Source organism: Triticum urartu, chromosome 7A (genome assembly GCF_056163025.1).
Source record: "Triticum urartu cultivar PI428250 chromosome 7A, HENAU_Tu73, whole genome shotgun sequence".
Classification (NCBI taxonomy): Eukaryota; Viridiplantae; Streptophyta; class Magnoliopsida; order Poales; family Poaceae; genus Triticum; species Triticum urartu.
In genome coordinates, this window is record NC_141879.1 from 752,805,353 (window position 1) to 752,828,632 (window position 23,280).

At 46.2% G+C, this 23,280-nt stretch overlaps 2 pseudogenes; both read left to right on the forward strand.

The window, feature by feature from the left end:
- Nucleotides 1–3,505: 3,505 nt before the first annotated feature.
- On the forward strand, nt 3,506–6,019 carry LOC147962838 (uncharacterized; annotated as a pseudogene).
- Nucleotides 6,020–12,938: 6,919 nt separating this feature from the next.
- Nucleotides 12,939–13,765, forward strand: LOC147962839 (uncharacterized; annotated as a pseudogene).
- The last annotated feature ends 9,515 nt before the right edge of the window (nt 13,766–23,280 follow it).

The window sequence follows — 23,280 nt, forward strand, 5'->3', positions numbered from 1 at the left end:
GGAGACGGCGAAGAGATAGGAGGGCTGCGGTTGGGCGATGGCGGGGATGAGCTGCTTGTGATCCCCTTGGGATCGAGCAGGGAATTTTCTGGTTGGTCAAATGGTTGGATCGGGAGGGATTGGTTTTGGTTGGCTGGCGCTGAAAACAAGGAGGATGGGAGTAGGTGGAGTGGAGGCGGCGCGATGGGATCGGTGGAGCAAAGCACCTAGGATCTAGGGTTGGACCAAATATATACATCAGGTGGAAAAGGTTAGGGTTATTTGGAGTCTCCGATCAAAATCAAACGGTCAAGAAAATAAATAGGTAGGGAGTCCAATTAACAAAACGGAGACGTTTTGTAGATGTTTGAGGATGATCCGGACACAACGGTGGCTATAGTCTGGGTCGGGTTCGGAACAACTTTCGGACGTGCGCGAGGGGGGCTACGGGCTGACGAGAGAGGTTTGGTTGGACCTGGCGGTAGGTAGTGGGTTGTGTAGACGGTCTCGAGTTGAGAGAAGAGAAGAGAGGGAGGCCTGGCGACTGTTTTCGGAGACCGAAAACGTCCGACGTTAGACCGGCTATACTGCCGCTATAGTTTAACGGTTGGGCTATCAGACGAACTCCGAATGCGATGAAACTTGACAGGCGGTCTATCTACACTATAATAAGACCACACGTCAACTCTCATCCCATTCCGAGAACATTTTCCGGCCACTTATAAAATACTATTTCGGACATGCCGCGGGCGCGTGCAAGTGTGTCTGGGCTCAGAACGGACAACGGACGGAACGAGGAGACCGGGACGGATGCAAGTTTTGAAAACACGATGATGCAATGCGGATGATGACATGGCAAGATGCAATGCGGATGATGACATGGCAAGATGCAACACGCAAGCAAATGACAAGGCAAAACAGCGAATAACTGGAGGACACCTGGCACATCGGTTTCGGGGCGTCACAAGCCCCTCCGCACAATGATGGGCTAGAATATGAATTTATGTTGCCTCTCGGAAGCATCCCGAAACACGACGTCTTCATACACGTACACCGAGGCTTATGTAGTTGTTGAGTCATAATCGTCATGGTACTTCGACGATTCCCGATGAAAAGTCCTTTGGTAGCCTTCTCGGATGTCACACCTATAGCTGGTGTATAACGGGAAAGCCAACCAAACCTCCTTTTTTCCCTCTTGGTTCGCTTTGTTTTGTTGGGTGTTTCTAGTTGTTGCGCTTCCCCAACGTCTTTCGCAGCCAATGAAGAGGTACTTCTCGATGTTGCCGATGACAACCTAATGTCGAGTACTCTACACCAACCAACATCGCAGGCGTCCGGAGCAACCAACCCGTATGCCATGAACGTCGACGATATCCCGACGTCAAACCTCTACACCAACATCAACGGTGAGCGCCAGAAGGCGACACTTGCATGCTCCTAAGGGTGGTGCCGATGTCACTCCGGTACCCCGTCTCCAACAACAATGAAGCTTGGGGGCAATATCACCCTCTTGATCATCTGTAAGGCCGATGGCGTCCCGGCATACCATCAGAATTGCCTCGCCATGCCATGGCAACGCACTATCCAAGGTGTAAGTGAGTTGTCGATGGTCTACTGACATGGTCTACTGACGCCTCACCAACATCATCACTGGAAGATCACGGGAGCAGTGTAATGCGCCAGTGCGGCTAGCATGAATCTGTGAAACCCTTCGATCTAGTCGGCTGACACCGCAACAGCTAGGCGGTCGCGACTAGGTCGATAAAATTTCTCCAAAATGTGGCATGGTATTGAGCTGCAGAATGGAGGTAAGCTGAGATCGCTTCGTTGATCAGCGCCATAGAAGCTACATGGCCCAACAAGCTGTCTCAGAAAGCGGAAGGATCTACCCGCGTTATCTTTAAATTAAAAAAACACCAAGGCTGCAAGTAAATTGCGCCCATCGGTCGAACATTTTCACCAAGTCAAGTTTGATCACTCCGCGCTCGAACTCAACTTGGCGAGGGGGCATTTGTTCGATGTGAATTTGTACCACACGAGAGAAGTTAAATGCTTTCAATAGTAATAAAAAAGGTCATGGATCCATGATTTCTTTTTTAGTATGTGACTAATCTAAATTAACTATTTGGAGTTTTCTTCTTTTGAGTGTTAATGCAGGTTACGTGGATGCATGTTTGATCAAGGGAGGTGTGCACCTTTTTTTTCTAATTTTGTACGTGCACACATTTTTTTTTGACGTTGCACACGTTATTTGATGGGTGGTCATCTTTGTATGGGTGAATTGCTAAGTATTTACGTGCTAGCCGGTGTATGCATGCATGTTGAGTTTGCCCACGTACCAACTAGCATATACCTATGATTACATGCATAGTATGAGCTACACCACTCTACGTATTTGATCATGTAGCTAGCTAACCTTGCAGTTGTAGAGGTCCGGAGCAGTTCCCATTGACGTCTCGTCGACTCGTACATATACCTGAACGTCCGCGCATCAGTTCTGAATACCCGTGTACCGGCGCACTGGCCAGCGCGTATTATACTTCTCCGAGTACCCGTAATACTTGGGTAACATGCATGTTTGTACACACATTTTCTCTTACTACTAAAACAGGTGTAGGCGCTAAGAAAGCCAGTGAAGGAGATAAGGACGCCAAGAGCAGATAAGAACGGCCTAGCCCTTGAACAAGAAGATGGGAGCAGCCGAATCGGTCGAGCTCGTACGAGAAAATCGGAACGGCCGAACGGCCGTGGCGTGGCTCCTACGCAGCCAGCGCCCCTTCTCTCTGCCTAGAAATATAGAGACACAAGGCTAGTCTCGCGAGGCCCGAGGTAGGCAGAAACAGATCGACCCACCAACGAAGAAACTCAGCACCAGGCGTCCGGCGCGACGCAAGAAGCTCTCCGAAGAACTCTCGCCGGCCGGACCAAGAACGCGGGCATCCACGCCGGCATACACGGAGAGGAGGAGGCCGGCGTTCATCCATCTACGCTCAAGGAACCTCGGCGGCATCGGCATCGACATCGTCAGAGTTTGTCTACGCCAAGCCTTTCACTTTCAGGTGCCATGTTCTTGGTTGGAGATGACTTTGGAGCAGCCAGAGCTCGCCACCGACGCTGCCCAATCGCCAGCCCCAGTGCTCTACCATGGCGCTCTATATGTCTCCGGCGAATAGGTCACAAGGCACAAGTCTTGCCGAACAGGTCACGATGCACAGGTCACAACGAACGGGTCTCTCCGGTGCACAGGTTCACGGTGTTCCGATCGTGATGCACATGTCTAGTGTCTTGCTTCCCGGAGGAGATGCCATGGCGGAACCGGAGCCCGCGGCGACGTAGCCCAAGACTTTGCCCTCCTTCGAGAGGCGCACCCATTATGGCGCATAGGTCCATCGCGTTTCGATCATGGTGCACAGGTCTGATGTCTTGTTTCTTGGGAAAGACAACGTGGCGGAACTAGAGCTCACAATGATGCAGCCCAAGACTTTGCCATCCTTCGAGGGGCGCACCCATTATGGCGAACAGGTCCATGGCGTCGCTGGCGTACAGGTCTCCCTTTCATGTAACACCAGACCAAAGCAACACGGCCTCCACAACGTCACTTTTCCACGGCCCCATGAGGCGGCGTCTTTGTCTTGGTGGACCGCCAAATACTTGGCGTCTAGCCGAGATGAGGCGCCAACCACCCCCGGCCACGCCAATGTGAGCGCGTGTCGGTTTTTACGGTGACGCCGGTCTCTCCAAACTATTACTTCCACAAGGCGTAGCCCCTTGAACACCTCGATGAAGCAACAGGTCGTCGAGAAGTCAGCCGAGCGCGACCCATGCTACCCCAACTCCAACTACTCCAACGCCGCCAAGACCGACGAGGCACGACGGCGAGGGCGGGCGCGGCCATCGCTAAGGCCACGCTACTTGCGGCGCGTGTACCGACGAGGACACGGGCTCTGCCGCCGCCCACACACGCATCATCATCATCATGCATGGAGAACGCGAAGCGAAGGCGACAAAAACGACCACACAGCTTAATCGGAGGTGTCCCGCAGAGCAACCCGCGGGAGTAATCGCCCCGGGAACCAGGAGACCGCAATCGCCACAGTCAGGGTGGCCGCGCTAGTAGGCCTCGGAGCGCATTTGTTTTCTTTACGGGACCTTGTAATTTTGTTTCTCCGATGAGATTAATGAAATACCCGTTTCCCGTATCTTTTTCTTTGTGAACTACGGTACACTGACACGCCTATAATATCTTATTTTCCCTGAAGCGTTGAGAGATAATAACATAACCATCACGTTATTTTTATTATTTCTCGTGTCAAACAGACGCGGGAACGCCTGTATCGCTCCTTCATATACTAGAGAAAATAAACGAAAAGATGCAAGTCAACGCACCACAAAAAGTAGTTTTCTCTGTCTACAGTTTCAATCGCAACTATCGTCGGCTACACGTTCAAAACCAACATCTAGATGCCTCCCGCGCATCTCCACCGTTTGCAAGCACTGGCAAGGCCTCGTCACCGACTCTAGATTCCTCCGCTGCTTCTATGCACAACACCGGCACCCGCCCCTCCCCGGCGTCTTCTTCCGTCACGGCGATAAAATCAAATTCACTTCGGTCCTACATGCTCCAGACCACATCCCTGATGGGCGGCTCAGAATGCCAATCGGCGACTTGTTGGGCTGGCTGCTCAGGTGCCGCAACGGCGTTGTCCTCATCTTACACCGGTTGCGCACGGAGGTCCTCGTGTGTGACCCCATTGCCGGTAATCTGCACTGTGTGTCAATTCCACCCGAGTTCAAGTGCGTCTACGTCTATGGAGCAGTGCTCTGCGCTGCCCGTGACTGGGGGCATGTGCACGGGGGTTGCCACTCACCCTCTTAAAGGTGGTCTTGCTGCTTGTGTGTTCACTACGGATGGTCGATCCCTTGCCTCTGTTTATTCTTCCGAGACCGACACATGGGCCGATCTCATCGAAGCAGAGGTTCACTATCGAGATTGTTTTGGCGGTTATATTAGTACCCTAGTTGGTAATCTCGTTTATTGGTCATTTAAGTATGTGAAGGAGGGTATACTTGCGTTTGATTTGGATCCGCAGAACCTTGATGTGCTCGAGGGGCCTCCCAATAGGAATCATTCCTACAGCCATCAGATCATCCAGACTGAGGATGGCACAGTTGGTGTCGCCAGGATGTCTCAACATTACCATAACATTCAAATGTGGCAGAGGAACATCAATTGTCATTGTATTGCCACCTGAGAGCTGTGGAAGACCATTGACACATATTATATTCTTGGGTTGCCTCCTCTTGTTGAAGGAGAGAATGTATGGTTGAAATTTATACGCGGATATGTTGAGGATACTGATGAAATATTTTTATGTGTGAAGGACAGTGTCTACATGGTTCAACTTAACTCAATGCAATCAAGGAAACTTTGTGAAGCCCGTAATATTAGTTCATGTCTTTCTTTCAACAGTTTCTATGCGCGAGGTAATATACTGTGCAGTAGTTACCTTATATTTTTATGTTTCGCCCGTGGATGCTCGAATATCAATGCTAGATAGACAATCATAGTCATACTGTTTAGTATATGTTCTCGTTTAATACATCTAGATAGACAATCATAAGTCATCACTACTTCCTTTTTGAGGAATGTCATCACCAGTTCATCTTCTTTTTGCATGTGTTAACATTTAATGTGGCTATTTCCATCCTTGAGAGATATAAAACCAAATATCAAATGAGTAACAGTGGAAAAATCAAATGATGAATGGTTAACTCATTCTTACTTTTAATGATACTGCTCAGAAATCTTTTAATCCCTTGGTGAATGTGTAGATTATTTGGAAAGAAACTAAGTTGATTGATAAACCTATTTAACAATGTGTTGGTATTGCCTATTGACTCATTGGCTGTGATATATCATATGATTGATGATAAAGGCTTAAACCCAACTCAACTGGATGCATGCATGCATGCATAGTCATATACAGTATCTTATCCAGTTTAAATCTTGATGTGTGCAGGTGCGAGGAAGACAAGCTAGGCGGCCCTGTTGATGGTCTTCACCCTAGTGCTCAGCTTGGTAACACCAAATTGCGTGCGTGCACGTGGATGCAACGCAGGTCCTTCATGGCAATGAAAGGGCCAGCCAAAGGCTAAAATCTGTGTTGTCATATACTATCAGATAAAGACGAGTGTCGTGTATCTTATACTATTACTATTGACACTAGTAACTAGTAAGCTTTTGTGATCGAGGAAACAATTAATATTGTAGCTGCATGGAGACTAGGAGACTATTTGTGATTTATATCTGCGTGTTGTAACCTGAAGGAAGAATATGTGAACATAATAGCAATGAGGGTCAGATTGAGTCATGTACGGTCGGGTGTTTGGGCGGACTGGATTTATGCAGTCGACTGTAGCTGCTGTTAGGATAGCTCGCTCTGTTGATATTTTTAGGAGAAGAGAAGAGTAGAGTGGGGACTGGGGAGCTGCTTGTGCTGCATTTTGCATTTTGCATTTTGGATTGGAGGGGAGTACAGTTTAATTTGTGCATGTCGGGTTGCTCTGTTCAGGGAGTAGTATTGCTTTATAAATTTCCTCGTGCTGATTCCTCTGAAGGTAAACTGCTAATTTCCTCTGAAGATAAACAGGGACAAGTGCTTCTATGTTTAAATTTCCTCTGAAGGTAAGCAGCGGGTTTTGTAAATTTCCTCATGCCGATTCCCTGCATCCTGCTCTGTATACGAAAATGTTAATTAATTGTTCGTTTTCGATATGCGTCTGACGTCAGTGAGAATCATATTGTTGCAATTAGACTGGTAGAGAAAGTGATTGAATTGTCCAAACATCAGTACCTATTCGCAATACCTCCACCTAGCATGCGTGATTTGGACAATTCAGTCACTAGCTGATGTGTGCTTTACACAAGGAAACTGAATCATCTTGAGCCTAGCTCCATCCTTTGTTTGTTATAAAATTTTGTATTCGTTCGTCTCCTTAATCAACCACTTGGACACCTTTCATCCATTTTTACCACCACTAGTTTCCGTACTGATTCTTCCATGCTGTCGAGCTAATCAACGCTGTGAAAAGGAAATATACGATAGACTTGGCCGGGATGAGACAAATTCCCTCTCTTGCGACCACCCGGGTACTTTTCGTTTATTGCACAAAGTCTCTTGTGATAATGACCTCATTGCTTTGGCATTCTTCAGTAATTTCAAACATTGGTAACTCCTCCACACGATAGTTTTGGTGTTTGTTAGTAATTGCAGTCATGACCAGCTTGCTCTGTTTTTCCCTGATGCAGTCGTTCGTAGATTTAGAATATATGCGTAGTCTAGTGTGAAGTAAAATGATCACTTGCAGTTTCTTCCACATTTTCAAAGCATTGCCCCATATATTAAGTCACTGATAGAGCAATGTGACCACAGTGAAATTAATTACTTTCATATTTGGACATGTCTAAGATATGTTCACGTTCTTGCTTATTTGGTCGATCCGTACATCCAACACATGACCAGGTTAACTTTATTGTAGCACATTGCTTATTTGTCTCATCAAAAGGCATCAATCGAATTACCGAGATTTATGTAGTCCAGTTTTATTTTATACTGTCTAAAGTGGTGATGATAGTTTTCTTACTAGTTTGTTATAAATACAAAAAACATATCTTAATAGTTGGTTATGTAATTTCAGGGCGATTTATACTGACCCACCCCCAAAGATCTATACAGATCTGTTTGTTATTAAGAAAAAACAACAGTGGTAGATCTGATTTATATAAATTTCAGACGCATTTTTTGAAAAAATATATTTTTTGAAACACGAACACCCTCATATTTGTGAATAAATTTTTGGAAATGCATCCATTGTTTTTAAATGATTTATGAACAACTTTGAAACTGGAAAGATTTTATGAAATTCTTAAGAACAATTGAAAATGTGAACATTTTTTAATCTGTCAACAATTATTTTTCTCAGATAAGTTATTGAATACAATGATTTTTTAAATTGGAAAATTTTGGAAACTCCCCCCAAAAAATAATGCGAACATTTTTAAAAATTCACGAACAATTTGTGAATCCTATATATGTTTTGGAATTGTGCACTTTTTTATGAAGTCACCAACATGTTTTGAAAATGGTAAAAAAAATGAAAATGAGAGCATTTATTGAACAATAAAAATTGTGAATCTGATTTTTTAAAAGGTGCAGAAAATTTGAAGTTCCTAAGTTTTGAAAGAATGTTTGTTTTTAAGAATTTGAACATTTTTCGTTATTTCTGTACAAAATTTAGAAATATGAATATATTGTGGGGTGAAAATGAACAATTTTCAAATTTCCAAACATTTTTTACCAAACATGACAGCAAAAAATGCAAATTCCAAAAGAATTGGATAAAGATACACATTTTAATATTTGAAAATTGACAAGTTTTTAAAATAGAAAGAAACAGAAATGAAAAAAAAAGAAAAATGAAAAAAGAGGAAAAGAAAAACAAAATAAACCGAGAAAACCCATAAAAGAAACTTAATTCGGTTCAGGAACCTTCTAGATTTTTTTTAGGGGTAAAAGCCAGACTTTATTCATCAATAACCACAACGTGTGGTATAGAGTTAGTTCTCATCATGTGGTTGACCAAACCAAAAATGACGCCCAGGACTAGAGAAATAGCAAATCTAGCTAAACTATTTGCTTCATAGTTACTAGCGCGACTCTCAAAAATGAAATTACAATCGAAAGGTAATGCTCGAGCTGACGTCTCATTTATAATCGCTCCATATCTGCCTTGTGTCCCCTGTTTAATGTCACGTATCACCTGTCTTGAATCAGAGGCTACAATGAATTGTAGCACCTCTGTAGGTCCTCAGCTAGACATAGTGCTTCCCGGCATGCCATCGCCTCAATTGTAGCAGGATCGTCGATGCCATCAATGACAAGCGTCGAGCTTCCAAGATATATGCCATTATGGTCACGACACACTGCTACCGCCACACCGCCTCTTCCTTCTAGATGGTTCCCAAAACCGGACAGGAATCTAGAAGGTTCTTAAAACTGGAACGAAGGAATATGTTAAATGGGCCAGCCCAGATGCGCTGTGGCTATCAAGACCTGTGCGTTTGGTCGATAGTTTGTCGCAAATTCTAAAAAAAGAGATAGTTTGTCGTAAAATGCGACAGACAGAAAATTCCTATATAGATATACTAGTCACTTGACCCATTTGGCAGCTACGAACACTACCATACATGATACATGGAAAGTGAATCTTGTTTCTGGCAACAAGCTATTTTTACATCGAGGAAACAATTGACAGCTGAGTGAGTCTCGTTTCTGGTTTATGCATGACAGGTGTTTGGGCATGATTCATTCATTCGGATTTGGTTGCAGCAGCTGTTAGGAATGAAATCTGGAGAAGAGCAGAGCAGAGTGGGGGAGATGACAGTAGTATCGTGTAGTAGTGTTTTGTGACAATAGCACTCCAAAGTTCGTCCTAATTTTGTGCTTGATCAGTGTTACTTTCACCATTGAGCAAAAGTATGCACGGCGAGACACTAGGATATGTTGGTTGTTCCTAGTCTACATGATAGTAGGGTTTATAGTTCGACAGTAATTAAAAATAATCATTTTAGGCTGCTGAGGAACTCTGACGAAAATGAAATCAGAAAAAAAAATCTATCTTTCATATATCAAAACGACAGGGAAAGAAGGGCGTACAGATTGATTCCCTCAAACCCCAGATCGACCGAAGCCTTCCTCCCAGGACCAGATCCACCCCATTGAGGAGGGCACCGCCATGATCCGTGTTAGATTTGTGTCGAATATAGTGTACGAGTTAGGTTACAGTTGGACTCTGAGTAGTATTATCTTTAGATAGGATATGAAGTTGTGTCCTAGTAGGACACTTGTATCCTAGGCCTCTCTTATATAGCGGGGGTAGACACACGATGTAACCTATGCCAACATAATAGCACAGGCGCGCAAGGGGGAGCCGGCGGCGTGTGCCGGCGTGCGGTATTGTGACGGTGTCACGGGGAGGAGCGCCCGTAGTCAAGCTCCGGGGATGTAGCCATGATGGTGAACCTCGTTAACAAATCTCGGTGTCGTGCTCGTGTGATTGCTTGGTTCTCGAAGGATCGACGGTATGGCCTCGGATTTATTCTAACAAGTGGTATCATGAGCTAGGTTGTTTGAAGGTCGTAGTGTTGATCAAGAGGTGTCGAGCCGTGTGTTGATTTCGTTCGTCATGGACGGCGTTTGGATATCGGCGTAATCGGACAGCGGCGGAAAAGCAATCGGAAGCGGCCTCGACGTGATAACGTGCCGCAGGCTGGTGGCGCATGGCACGCGGGTACACGGCAAATCGATTCGATGCGGGCTACTGTGGCCTTCGGATCGAGGCCGACCGGGCGACTGTTGCATGCAGGCGGCAGTCAGCAGATCAGATCGAATCTGACCGGAAGCGACTCGGCGGCAGCTGGCATACCCCGCGTGCAGAGGCCCCAGCAGGAAGCTGGCGTTGTGCGGAGCTAGAGGAGTCACGTACATGATTTGTTGTTGGAAAAAAATCGGCACATGGCAGACCCAATCGGCGGAGAAGCCATCCATTGATACGGATCATAGTGCAAGGGCATGACAAAAGCAATAGCTAGTATTGGAGTTGTGCCTGGAGCGGTTACACGTGAAGACCGAGATTGGTTGGATTTTGCTATTAGTATACAGGGGTGTACCTCATCAGGTTTTGCTTGTGTACTTGGGGCATCGCGGTGAAGCTCGGTTAATTTTTTCACAAGGTCAGCTGTATGAAGAACCATGGTGTCATCGGATACTAGGTTTGAAGTGGAGAAGTTCACGGAACTGAAAACCTTGGGTTATGGCAGACACGGGTGAAAGATTTGTTGGCACAACAGGGATGCTTGAAGGCGTTGTGGGAAGTCATGACAGCTGAGATGGAAGTATCATGTGATGGATGGAAATTCACGAAGACGATTTGGAAGCCTCGAGTGTGTTGATGCAGTCGAACAAGTTCGGCTGGGTTGGACTGGACAGTCTGACGATCGACGTGAGTCGGTTGGTACAGAAGACGGTGGTGGGATCAGCGAGGACGACATAAGAGCGTTGATGCTGATGGTGACCGACTTCTGGACGTGGAAACACGTGGCGCAGGCCCGACGGCTTGTGTGGCTTCAACAAGACTATGACGCGGGGTTGATTCAAGACGGTGCACACGGAGCTTGGAATCGACGGGGCGCAGGGTGGACTGATCATCTACCATGGAGTCATGTTGAAGGTGGAGCTGGATTGAGGGGCTACGATGTAAGGATCCAGGGAATCGAAGCCTATTCAGCAAGGGGGGAAAAGCGAGTGGCACGCAGTTCGGACTGGAGCCCAGTGGTTTGATGGGAGCGTGAAACTCGTCATCGGTCGGTGATGACCGATGGTACTCTGCAGTGAGGGTTGAGTGGTGTGGGTTCGCGACCCTTGAGACTCGACCAGGGACAGCGGAGGCTCGACGCGGTAATAGCGGCGAGGCGTGCGGTATGCACGAGGCATGGAGACGGGCCAAGGCTCTGGTGGTCATACATGTGATGAGGCAACTGCGAATTTGACTCGGGATGACTACAAGCAATGGTGAAATTTCTTCAAGTTTCAGACAGGCAGTCAAGAAAGGAGCGATGGTGTTCAGTTCAAGTAACTATTATGTGTGACACCCAATACGTGAGTTGTTCACTTTCACGCAGGTCAGTGATCTGTGTGTGATGGCGTTGGACGGATACTCTGGAAGTTGGGAGCACAGACTAGAGTAAAGAGGAACTTAATTTTGCTTGAGTGTTGACTATGGTCAAGAAAAGAAGGGACTACAAGTTGCAGGTGGAGTCATATGGAATCTTTGGAGTAGCAGCGGTACTCATGGGATAAGCTCAAATCCAATGTACATGGAAGTTTGACGCATTGACGAATTCAAGATGGTGGAGAATATTCGCCAAGGTGGAGTTTGTTAGAGTTGTGTCGAATATAGTGTACGAGTTAGGTTACAGTTGGACTCTGAGTAGTATTATCTTTAGATAGGATATGAAGTTGTGTCCTAGTAGGACACTTGTATCCTAGGCCTCTCTTATATAGCGGGGGTAGACACACGATGTAACCTATGCCAACATAATAGCACAGGCGCGCAAGGGGGAGCCGGCGGCGTGTGCCGGCGCCCGGGTGGCCGGTGTGCGGTATTGTGACGGTGTCACGGGGAGGAGCGCCCGTAGTCAAGCTCCGGGGATGTAGCCATGATGATGAACCTCGTTAACAAATCTCGGTGTCGTGCTCGTGTGATTGCTTGGTCCTCGAAGGATCGACGGTATGGCCTCGGATTTATTCTAACAATCCGCCACCACGTTGTGGCAGCGCTGGAAGATGACGACATGCTCGGAGAGATCCTCCTCCGTCTACCGCCCCAGCCGTCCTCCCTTCCGCGCGCCTCTGCCATCTGCAAGCGCTGGTGAGGCCTTGTCACAGACCCCACATTCCTCCGCCGCTTCTATGAACACCACCGGGAGCCGCCCTCCTCGGGGTCTTCTTCAATCACGATGCTAAGGCTGCTGCCAATGCATGGGTGCTTAGATGAGGTGCTAAGCATATTAAATAACTTAGCAACTATACTCCCCAATGCATGGGTGCTTAGCTTATGGTTGCTAAGCTTGCTTCATTTAATGATTTAGCAACTAAAGCTCTTCATGTATTGGTGGGCTCCTTTCCTTTAAATGTTTTGCCTAAGTTCACGCGCTTAGCATTGGTTCTTCCTGGGGTCACCATCCTCATCTCTCTCATCTTAAATAACTTGCCACATCAGATTTTTTACCTACGTGGAAGGCTTAGCACCTGTACAAGCTGGAGCATTGGGAGGGGCCTAAGCTCAAGTACACTCCCATCCTGCCCGCTCCTGACCGCATCCTTCCTGCACACCTCGACATGGGGGGCCGACTGCTCTGGTGCCACCATGGCCTTGTCCTCATCTTATACCGGCCGCGCTCTGAGGTTATCGTGTGCGACCTCATCACCGGCGGCCAGCACCGTGTGCAAATTCCACCCGAGTTCAAGATGGGCTACGTCAACGGGGAGGTGCTCTGCGCTGCACGCGACAAGGGCCACGTGCACGGTGGTTGCCACTCCGCCCCCTTCAACGTGGTCTTGCTGATTATGCACGCTAAGGATAGTCGACCTCTCGCCTCTATTTATTCCTCCGAGACCGACACATTGGGCGGTCTCATCTCAACAGAGGTTCCAGGTCCAGATCGTTCTGGAGCTTATATTAGCACCCTTGTTGGTAATGTCCTTTACTGGTCATTTATGTATGTGAAGGAGGGTATACTTGGGTTTGATTTGAAAAGGAAGAGCCTTGATTTGCTCGGGGGGCCTTCGGATATGGATCTATCCCACAGCCACCAGCTCATTGAGGCAGAGGATGGCACTGTTGCTCTCATCATGTTGTGTTACCGTTACCAAAACATTCAAATGTGGCACAGGAAGGTTAATCACCATGGTGTTGCTACATGGGTGCTGCAAAAGACCGTTGAAACAGATAACATTCTTGGAATCCCTCCTCGGATTGAAGGAGAGGAGGCAAGGCTGAAAATTATACTAGGACATGTTGAGTTTACCGATGGGATATTTCTATATGTGAACAACAGTGTCTATATGGTTCAACTTAAGACGTTGCAATCTAGAAAACTTTTTGAAGCCCGCAATAGATTTACTTATACTACCATTCTTTCAAGAGTTTCTATGCGCCTAGGTGATTGTTCATCCCTGGTGCTCATATTGTGGGAGTAACCTAATCTTCTTTGTTTTGTTCGTGGATGCTCAAATACCTTTGCTAGATAGATGACTATAGCCTTGTTGTTTAGATATGTCCCCTTTCTATATAGCTAGATAGACATGTGTAAGTTATCTCCAATTCTTTTTATAGTAATGGCATCACAACTCCATTGTTGATTTCCTAGATTAGAAAGCTTACAGCCTGTATCGTTTTTTGTGTGTGTTATCGTTAGTTATCTCCATCCTTGAAAGAGTGGAAGATAACAAATCAAATATCAATTGAGTAATAGTGGAAAATCAAATGTCAAATGGGTAACTCATTTGTACTTCTAATGATACTATTCGGAAACAATTTAAACTCTTGGTGAATGTGTTAGATTACTTGGAAAGAAACAAAGCTGATTGATATACCTATTAACGATATGCTGATAATACCTATTAAGTATTGACTGACTGTGTGATGATTGGTTAGGTTGTTCATTAATCATCCCATGGCATGCGTGATTTGGACAATAAAACTTGGCTGTTCTACACTAGGATATAGTTGACGACGATTGTAAACGTGATATGGGGCTTAAACCCAGCTCAACTGTGTGCATTACTATAAATCTTGATGTGTGCAGGTTCGAGGGAGACTAGCTAGTTGGCCCTGATGATAGGTTTTCGTCCGGTTGGTCAGCTTGGTAACACCAAATTGCATGGGTGAATGCCCAGTGAAGGCCTTGCCCCGGCAGTGGAGCCAACCAAAAGCTGAAATCTGTGTTGCCATATATAAGGCGAAGTAGTTATAGACAGTGAGTCTCTTATATTGTTGGCAATAGTAGGCTTAGTTTTGTGATCAAGGGAACAATTATTTATTAGTGCAGCTGCAGGGAGACTACAGACTATTTTATGATTGTAATCTGAATGAAGAATTTTGTAAACATAACGAGGAAGTGTGCATGCAAAGACAGGTGTGGGCATCATTCATTCAGTCGTAGCAGCCGTTGATGTTAAGAACATTCTACCTGGTAACACTCTAATTGAAGAAGAGATCAGGCAAATTCAGCCAACTTCAGACAAATTCAGAGACTTCAGGCAAATTCAGAGACGATAACAAGTTGAGTGCCATAGCTAGGTACATCGGTAGTTGCTCCATCCACATGCTGTTCTGCACAAGCAACGCGCGGGAGGTAAATATATGCACTTGTCAGAATTAAAACAAGGCTGTACAAATCAAAGAAAACTAGCTAGGTACTATGCAATACTACGAGACTGTGTGACCCAACGGAAATGAGTGAATATGGACGTTCGACAGATGTATCACTTAACATGTAAGAAATTAATTGAACTCCGATATGACCACACACACTTCTGTCTATAGCATTAATTTTTGGTACCTGCTACTGGCTTCTACTCCCTCCGTTCCTAAATATATGCTTTTTTAGAGATTTAGAGATTTCAATACGGACTACATACGAAGCAAAATGAGTGAACGATCAGCATGCATGATTGAGGGTCCAACCAAGTCCAACCGTGGCAGGTGGGGCTTGGACGTAACATGTAAGGATGCCAATGCAGATGATATAATTTCTACCTTGCCGAACTTGGTGAGATAATGATACCACCATGAAGCAGTACTGATGCTGCCTGCCTGTCACTGATGGAAAAAGCTCTAGCGTTTCAGCTCCTTTTCATTGCCGCCAGCAGCAGCAGCAGCACACGGAAATAAACCACTGGTGCAAAGAATGGTTGCAAAAGGTTAACATGGCTCCCCCCTATACCCCCTCTCCACCACCCTCGGCCATGCCGTTGCCGGGCATAGTAAAGCGGTTGGATAACATGTGAAATACCGATATGGGGCTAAAGCGGTGGTAGCTATGGGTCTTGTTGAATGTACATGAATAGAAATCACACTCTAACACAGCAGGCCATTTAGATCGAGATTGATTAGTAATTACGCCCCTCCGGTCCTTTTTACTCTGCACATTGGTTTTGCCGAAAGCCAAACTTTGTTAAGTTTGTCCAAATTTATATTAAAAATTATTAACATCTATAATATCTAATAAATATAATATGAAAATATATTACAAGATGAATCTAAAGATATTGGTGTAGTTATGTGAATGTTTATAATTTTTTATATAAACTTGGTCAAAGTTGAATGGGATTGACTTCGGACAAACCTAATATGCAGAATAAAAAGGACCGGAGGGAGTACTAGTGTAAATTTCCTTGAGATGTGGTAGCTAGGTCCAGTTAATTACTCAACCTTGGGGCAGGCAGGAGCTGCTTAGATTATATTGTATCTGTACAGGAGCATCTGTCGGACGAATCTGGTCAATGGTGGGTAAGGACTAAGGAAGGCAGGGTAAGAAAGTTAAAGAATTCAACAATCACCGGTGGAAGGGGAAATGATGACTGACCATGCCTAGTTCGCCGCCATGCCACGTGCGCTCCTTTGCTGTGAAGGATGGGCGAAGGGGAAGGGAGAAGGAGGCTGTATGTACTCGCTGGAATAAGATGTTAGGGGCGGGGAGGCAGCTGGGTCACCGTCGCTGGATAAACCTGGTGAGATGATGATACCAACCATGAAGCATACTGATGTCCGTGCCCTTCACCCTCAGAATGCTGAGTATTTGGTGTTGCATCTCTTTTCATAGCCGCCAGCACCAGCACGTGCAAAGAATGGCTACAGCTGAAGAGTCACTTATTCCGCGAGCGGCATTTCTTTGTGCTAAACTCGCAGCTTCAAGAGAAAGCTCAGCCTGGAATTTTTTTTTTGCTTTTCATAAGTCATAACAAACTTGACCTCATGGACTTAACAAGTGATTTTACACAAACATAAACAGGAAGATAACAACAGAGACCATGTTGAGTTCAGGGTTTCGTTGCTTATTCAGAGTCAAGAAGGGTATTAAAAAGAAAAACTGAACATATTCCAATGCACAACGACCATGAGCCATGAAACCCATTAACAGTCGCGGAAGGGGCGTCCTCTGTCGCTGTCCACGTAGACATAAGTAAGGATGGCAATTTTACCCGTGGACATGGATATCCATGGATATCCGACCCGAATGGATATGGTTTGGATATGCTTTTGTGTCCATGGGCGGTGCCCAAACCCGACCCGATTACTCGTGGGTAGGGCATGGATATAATCTCGTACCCGTGGGTATACCCAAACCCGTCAGGATGGTATGACTTAATGGGCAAAAATCTGCTATCCCTACCTCATAGTCACATGTCCCTCTATAATTTGATACTTTTTTTAATCTAAAACATGCAAAAGAAATTGCACAATCCCCATCATAACTTTTATTAGTTGACATTTAATCCCCTCCGTAACATACTACAACACTCCTTATTTTTTATCTCCTTGTTAAATAACTCGTCATTCTCATCTATTACAAAAATACTAAATGATCTTAGGTTGTTAGTGAACGTTGATTTACCATAAGTTGATGTTTATCATAAGTGAGGCCTAGCCTGCCACGAGGTGAAGAATGGAAGAGCTTATGTTAATAATGTGTTATGTCTTATTTATATGTCTCGAGAGGACCCAATGGATATCCAATGGATATGGATATCCGTCGGGTTTGGACATGGACACAATTTTTCACCCATGGATTTTTTCATGGGCGGGCAAAGACTGTCTTCATGGATATGGGTATGGATTTGATAATGTTCAACCCGATCCAAACCCGACCCATTGCCATCCTTAGACACAAGGGGTTGGACAGGTTCTGTTTCTAAAGGAGAAAAAAAAGGATGAAAAACACCTCCCCCAGCTAACATCGTTTCTTCCTCTTCTCTCGTTGCCTCCACCCACAAACCCTAGCCCCCTCGTCAGAGGTCAGACAGCCGCCACATCCCTCACTCGTCTCTCCCTCGACAACAGAGCCGCGCCTCCAACCTCCCTTCCTCTTACCACGCCAAACCAGCTCCCATGGCGGCCACAGGGGCGAGGCGGGCGCGACAGCTGCGGGCGGAAGCAATATGGGTTGATGGAGGGTTGGGGAGGGGCGGTTGTAGGCCGGGTCGGCGGTTGGGGGCGAGCGCCGGACAGGCAGAGGGAGCGCCTTGGTGGAGGGACAGCGAGGCTCGTCGGCTGGGCGACTTCGAGCGCTCGACAGGCAAAGGGCGACTTGCTCGAGGGACGGCCAGGCTCACTGGCTCGGCGACTGCGAGTGCCGGATAGTTAGAGGGAGTGGCTTGGTCGAGAGATCAAGGTGGGATTCACACACCTCTGCGGTACTTACGAGTTCATCTGATTACTCAAAATTTCTCAATGTGTCGTTTTCTTCTGTGATCTTACATCCATATCCTTATTCAAACAGGCCAAGGAGCCCAATGTACATCAGAACTGATGCTTTTGACAACAATATTCTGAGATTTTTTGCAATATTTGTAGGAACACAATCCATAGCTTTTTTTAGATAAAAGCTAGGCTGAGGCCCGACTTTATAAATAAAGCCACCGGGCAGAGTTAAACCATAAGACAGACGACGTGAACATAACGAGAGTAGCACCCAACACGCAAGAAAGGAGCAAGTATCGTACATGGCTCCCAGGCCAGTACACGGCGCGCAGGCCGGGAAGACAAAAGACGCCGAACATAGGGCCATCAACACCTAGCTGCCGGCGCGCAGGGGGGGGGATAAGGAGATAGCAGAATCCTGAATCTTGGAAACCATCATATCAAGCACGTCTCGATCCGTCTCCTTAATCAATAATCTCCACTGCTGCAAGAACACACAAGTTTTAAATAAGCAATCAGTAGGTTTAACAGGGAAAACATGCTCGATAGTAAATTTGTTCCTGGTCGTCCACAGGGACCAGCACATGGCAGCAATACAAACCCAGAAAATTCTTTTTTGGGCCCCGACCAGATTGTTGGCCAAAAGACGAAGCTCAGAAAAGGAAGATGGCCTCCAAGAAATGTGCAGCCAGGATCTGATGCAGTACCAGAATAACTTAGCCAGAACACGGGAGAAGAAGATATGCGAACTATCTTCTCTCATCCCACAAAGAGTGCAACGATCAGACCCAGGCCCATTACGCTTGCGAATCTGATCACCGGTCGGGAGCCGCCCGCGAGTAGCTTGCCAGAGAAAGATCTTGATCTTAGGAGGAATGCGCGCCCTCTAGATCCACTTAAATTTGGAAGAGACAGAACCCGAAATAAGTTTACCATAAAGCGATTTCACCGAAAACCAGCCAGAAGACAAATGAGGCCACACCACCGAGTCCTCCTCCTCCGAGAGCACAGGGAAGAAGGCAACAAGGCGCTGCCAGTCCACCAACTCTTCAGGAGAAAGAGTGTGCCGGAGATGCAGATCCCAATTATTGGAAGAGAGCACAAAGATTGAGATCTCATAATTAGGACAGTAAGAAAAAAAGTAGGAAAAGCGATAGCCAACGTGGTCGAACCACACCACCAGTCGAGCCAGAATCTAGTGGACCTAGCATTGTGAACAACAAACTTGACGAGACCCTGGAAAGTAGGTCTAAGCTTAACAAGATCTCTCTCCAAAACTGGGATGCACCGGAAGCCCGAGCGAACATTGGGCTAGAGTGAGGAAAGTACTTTGCTTTAAGAATGTTAAACCAGAGAGGTCTGTCCGAGGTAGTGGTCATGATCTTCCACCACCATTTGATAATTAAGCATTTGTTCATGACAAGAGTATTGATGATACCCAGCCCCTTAAGGCCTTTGGGTTTACAGATCAGATCCCACTTGACCAAGCGGTACTTGCGTTTATTGTCCGCCGAGTTCCAGTAAAAAGCACCTCTGTGTTTGTCAAACCCGGCGTGCGTACCAATCGAAAGAAGATAAAATCCCATAAGGAACATAGGAAGGGAGGAAAGACAAGTGTTAATCAGAGCTACTTTACCGGCCTGGGTATTGTACCTGCCCCTCCAGGGCATAACGCGATTGCCCACTTTGGCCACCATGGGAGCAAAGTCTTTAGCAAGGAGTTTATCAGTAGAGATGGGGAGCCCAAGGTATTTGAGAGGGAAGGAACCAAGAGAGCAGTTCAAGAGGCGAGCAACGCGCAAAGCCTCAACGTCCGAGACACCAGTAACAATGACCTGCTTTTAGAGAAGTTGATCTTAAGCCCGGAGAGGGCTTCGAAGGAGAGCAAAAGCAACTTGAGGTGGACGAGGCAGTGGTCGTTGAGTTCCACCATAATAATCGTGTCATCAGCATATTGTAGATGTGTAATCCCCTGGGGAATGAGATGGGAGCTAACAGGAGTGATGTGGCCGGACTCCGCTGCCCTAGATAAAATATTAACTAAGGCATCCGCAACGAAGTTAAAGAGGATAGGAGAGGCAGGGTCCCCTTGTCGAAGGCCTCTAGAGTTTTTAAAAAGTTGCTAACTTTCCCGTTAACCAAAATAGCAGTGTGGCCACCCATGACCAACTGCATGATACGATGCACAACCCCACCATCAAAGCCTTTAGCAAGCAATACTTGTCGTAAAAAGCCCCAGCTCACAGAATCGTAAGCTTTTTCAAAGTCTAACTTAAGAATGACTGCCTTACTGCCAGACTTGTGGATGTCATGAACGATCTCGTGGAGGCAAAAGATCCCATCAAGAATAAAATGCCCCATAACAAAAGCAGATTGGGTCAGCGAGAGAGTACGATGCGCCACAGGAGTGAGACGAGTAGCCAGGCACTTGGCGGGGAACTTGGCAAAATTATTGATAAGCGTAATAGGCCGGAACTGAGAGATAAGCTCCGAGCTCTTAATCTTAGGAATAAGGGAGTTGACCGCATAGTTAAGCCTAGAAATATCCACCGTCCCCAAACAGAATCCTTGAATGACAGCACAAATTAGGTTCTTAAGCTGCGGCCAGAAAGTTTTGAAGAAAGGGATCGAAAAACCATCCGGACCAGAAGCAGAATGTGCGTTAGAACTGGTGATGGAGGTAAAAATCTCCTCTTCAGAGAAAGGGATCAACAGATCGAGATTTTCCTCCAGGGAAACCCTATCCCCATGGTTCCAGAAGGCAGGGGCTAACTTGAAGCCTTGATCCGGTTTGGCAGACAGAAGGGAGGAGAAGAATTGAACAATGTGGTTCATGATGATATCCTAGTCTGACACCCTGGCCCCACCAATCAATAAGCTATCAATCATGCATTTACGCCGTCTACCGTTAGCAATAGCAAAAAAATACGCAGAAGGAGAATCTCCTTTAAGCAACCAATTGATCGAGCCGCGTTGGAGCCAGTAAGCCTCAGCGAGGCGGTGCAATTTCACCAACGAATGTTCGAGGGAGAAGCGTAAGGACCAACCAGAATCAGATAGACCAGAAGAATCAGCCCGAGCGTCTAAAGCCTCAATCTGAGTAGTGAGAAGCGCTTTGTCTCTACGAACTTGCACCGCATGATTAAGAGACCAGCCCCGCAAAAATAGTCACTCCTTTGAGCGGCCACGTGGACTTGAGGGGCTCTAGCATCCTCCCAACATGTTTCTTCTCTTTTGCAAGACAGGTTGTCCTCAATGCGTTATATCCAGGAGGCACATAGCCACCCATTTCATTATTTGCGATAAAATTGTAGGACTCCCGATAGTAAGGATTTCTTGCTAGATTGAAGGGAACCCCTATAGACAAAATAACTAGTAAACAACTATGCTTAAAAAAAGACAACAATAATTGACATTGTAATGCAAAGTTGCATACCTCCGGTGATGAACATTCTTGCAATGAGAGCATCAGCTTGTTGTCGAACCTCTGCATGAAAACTTTCTGAAATCCCAGATTGCTTTCCTGTTGCCTTCCTTTTCCTTGATGATGCCAATAAACCAGATTCCTCAAAGGGTGGTAGAGGAAGTGTGTTCCTAGTTTTACCATGTGAAATAAATAGAGCAGTTGCCTTATCTTCCTTGTGAAGTTCCTCGAAGAGAGGTGGTGTTATCTTGGTACAAGAGTTTATGCCTGCATTTAGTATCTTAAGAAGATGCGCTCTTATATATTCTTGTATAGCTGCCTGGGAAATCATGCATACAGAACTGGCAACGGAAACGTGTGTTGCCTCCTTGACATGATGGATCTCTTTCTAGTTTTGTAGCATGCTTCCAGAATGGGTATTTCGGATTGACAACACCATTCTCAACCTCTTCCCCTGCACCATCAACCTCAATGTTGTTGCTCGCAGTACCACCGACTGAAGATTGGCTTGCTGCCATGCTACTCCCCGCAGATGACATGGTGTATACTTGTATCTTCTTTCCTGGCAATAGGAGGCAGCAGCAACATCAACAAGTAATTTTACCCCACAAACATCAACGAGCAGCAAGCTAGCAACATCAACAAGCAATTTTATCGAACAAGCAGCATCCTTAGCAAGCAGTTTTATCCAACCAACATTAGCAAAGAGGAACAAATCTAACTATTAGTCTATTATTCTGTACACCTATGACTATGAAAGTACTATTACTAGCTACATAAACGGATCAACGATACGTCAAGCCAGCAGCAGCCAAGCCCCAAGCATACATCAATGGATCAACCATACATCGGTACAACATCGGGGATTGGGGAAAATATTTACCTAGAGGCGGCGGCGGAGAAGAGCAGAAGACTAGGCAGAGTCCAGACAGTTGGGGTGGCGGCAGCGAGCCACTCCAGGCAGCAGCGGCGGCGAGTCACTGGCGGCGGCGGCAGCGGCGGTCCTCAGTCGGACCCTTCTGGTGTGGTGTGGTCGACAGAAGGTGCGAGAGAGGTTAGGTTTAGTCGCCGACTCGTCGTGGGCTATTGGGCTCGCCGGCTCGCTCGCTGCGCTCTGTCGCCTCGCCGTGTCCCGCGCGTTTCGCAGCCGTATCGCCATTTTTTTCTTTTCTTTTTAAATCAAAAAGGGGATACTTCTGCGATACCTGTATTTAAGCCGTATCTGGCGTATCGGAGTATCGGCGGCGTACTGAACGGCGATACAGAGATTTCTGCCGTATCGGTGCTTCGTAGCATATCCTTTGGTAGGATCAACTGAGGAAAGGAGGAGGAGGAGGCAACGCATACACATACATATGCAGATATTCGTACCACATAGCAAGAGCTTCAACCACCTTGCCAGCGTCGGCCGGTAGCTTCGATGATCGCGAGTATGCCACATATTTTGTCAGGATCTCCATTTCATAAATGAGCTACTGCCAGTCTCACATATTTGTCGCAAGGCATTATAAAGTACCCTCCTAACTGAATAACAGATTACCCAACATTTTTTTTGATCTGATACACGCTACAACAAAAGCATTGTTATCAGAAGCAAAACACATGCCTTTGTAGGAGCTACTGCAAGTCAGTTTATAGATCATGAAGAAGAAAGATGTCGTTAGTGAACATGGCTAACTAGCACAAGAATTTGGATGCTTTGACGCATATACAAAGTTTGGATGCGCATCTTGCTGCTCCTGGATAACAATAATTGCATATAGAAAATTTGTATACATGCACTAAATCGTTGGTGGCCACCTTGCTGACTTGCTCCCGTGGATACCTCACCT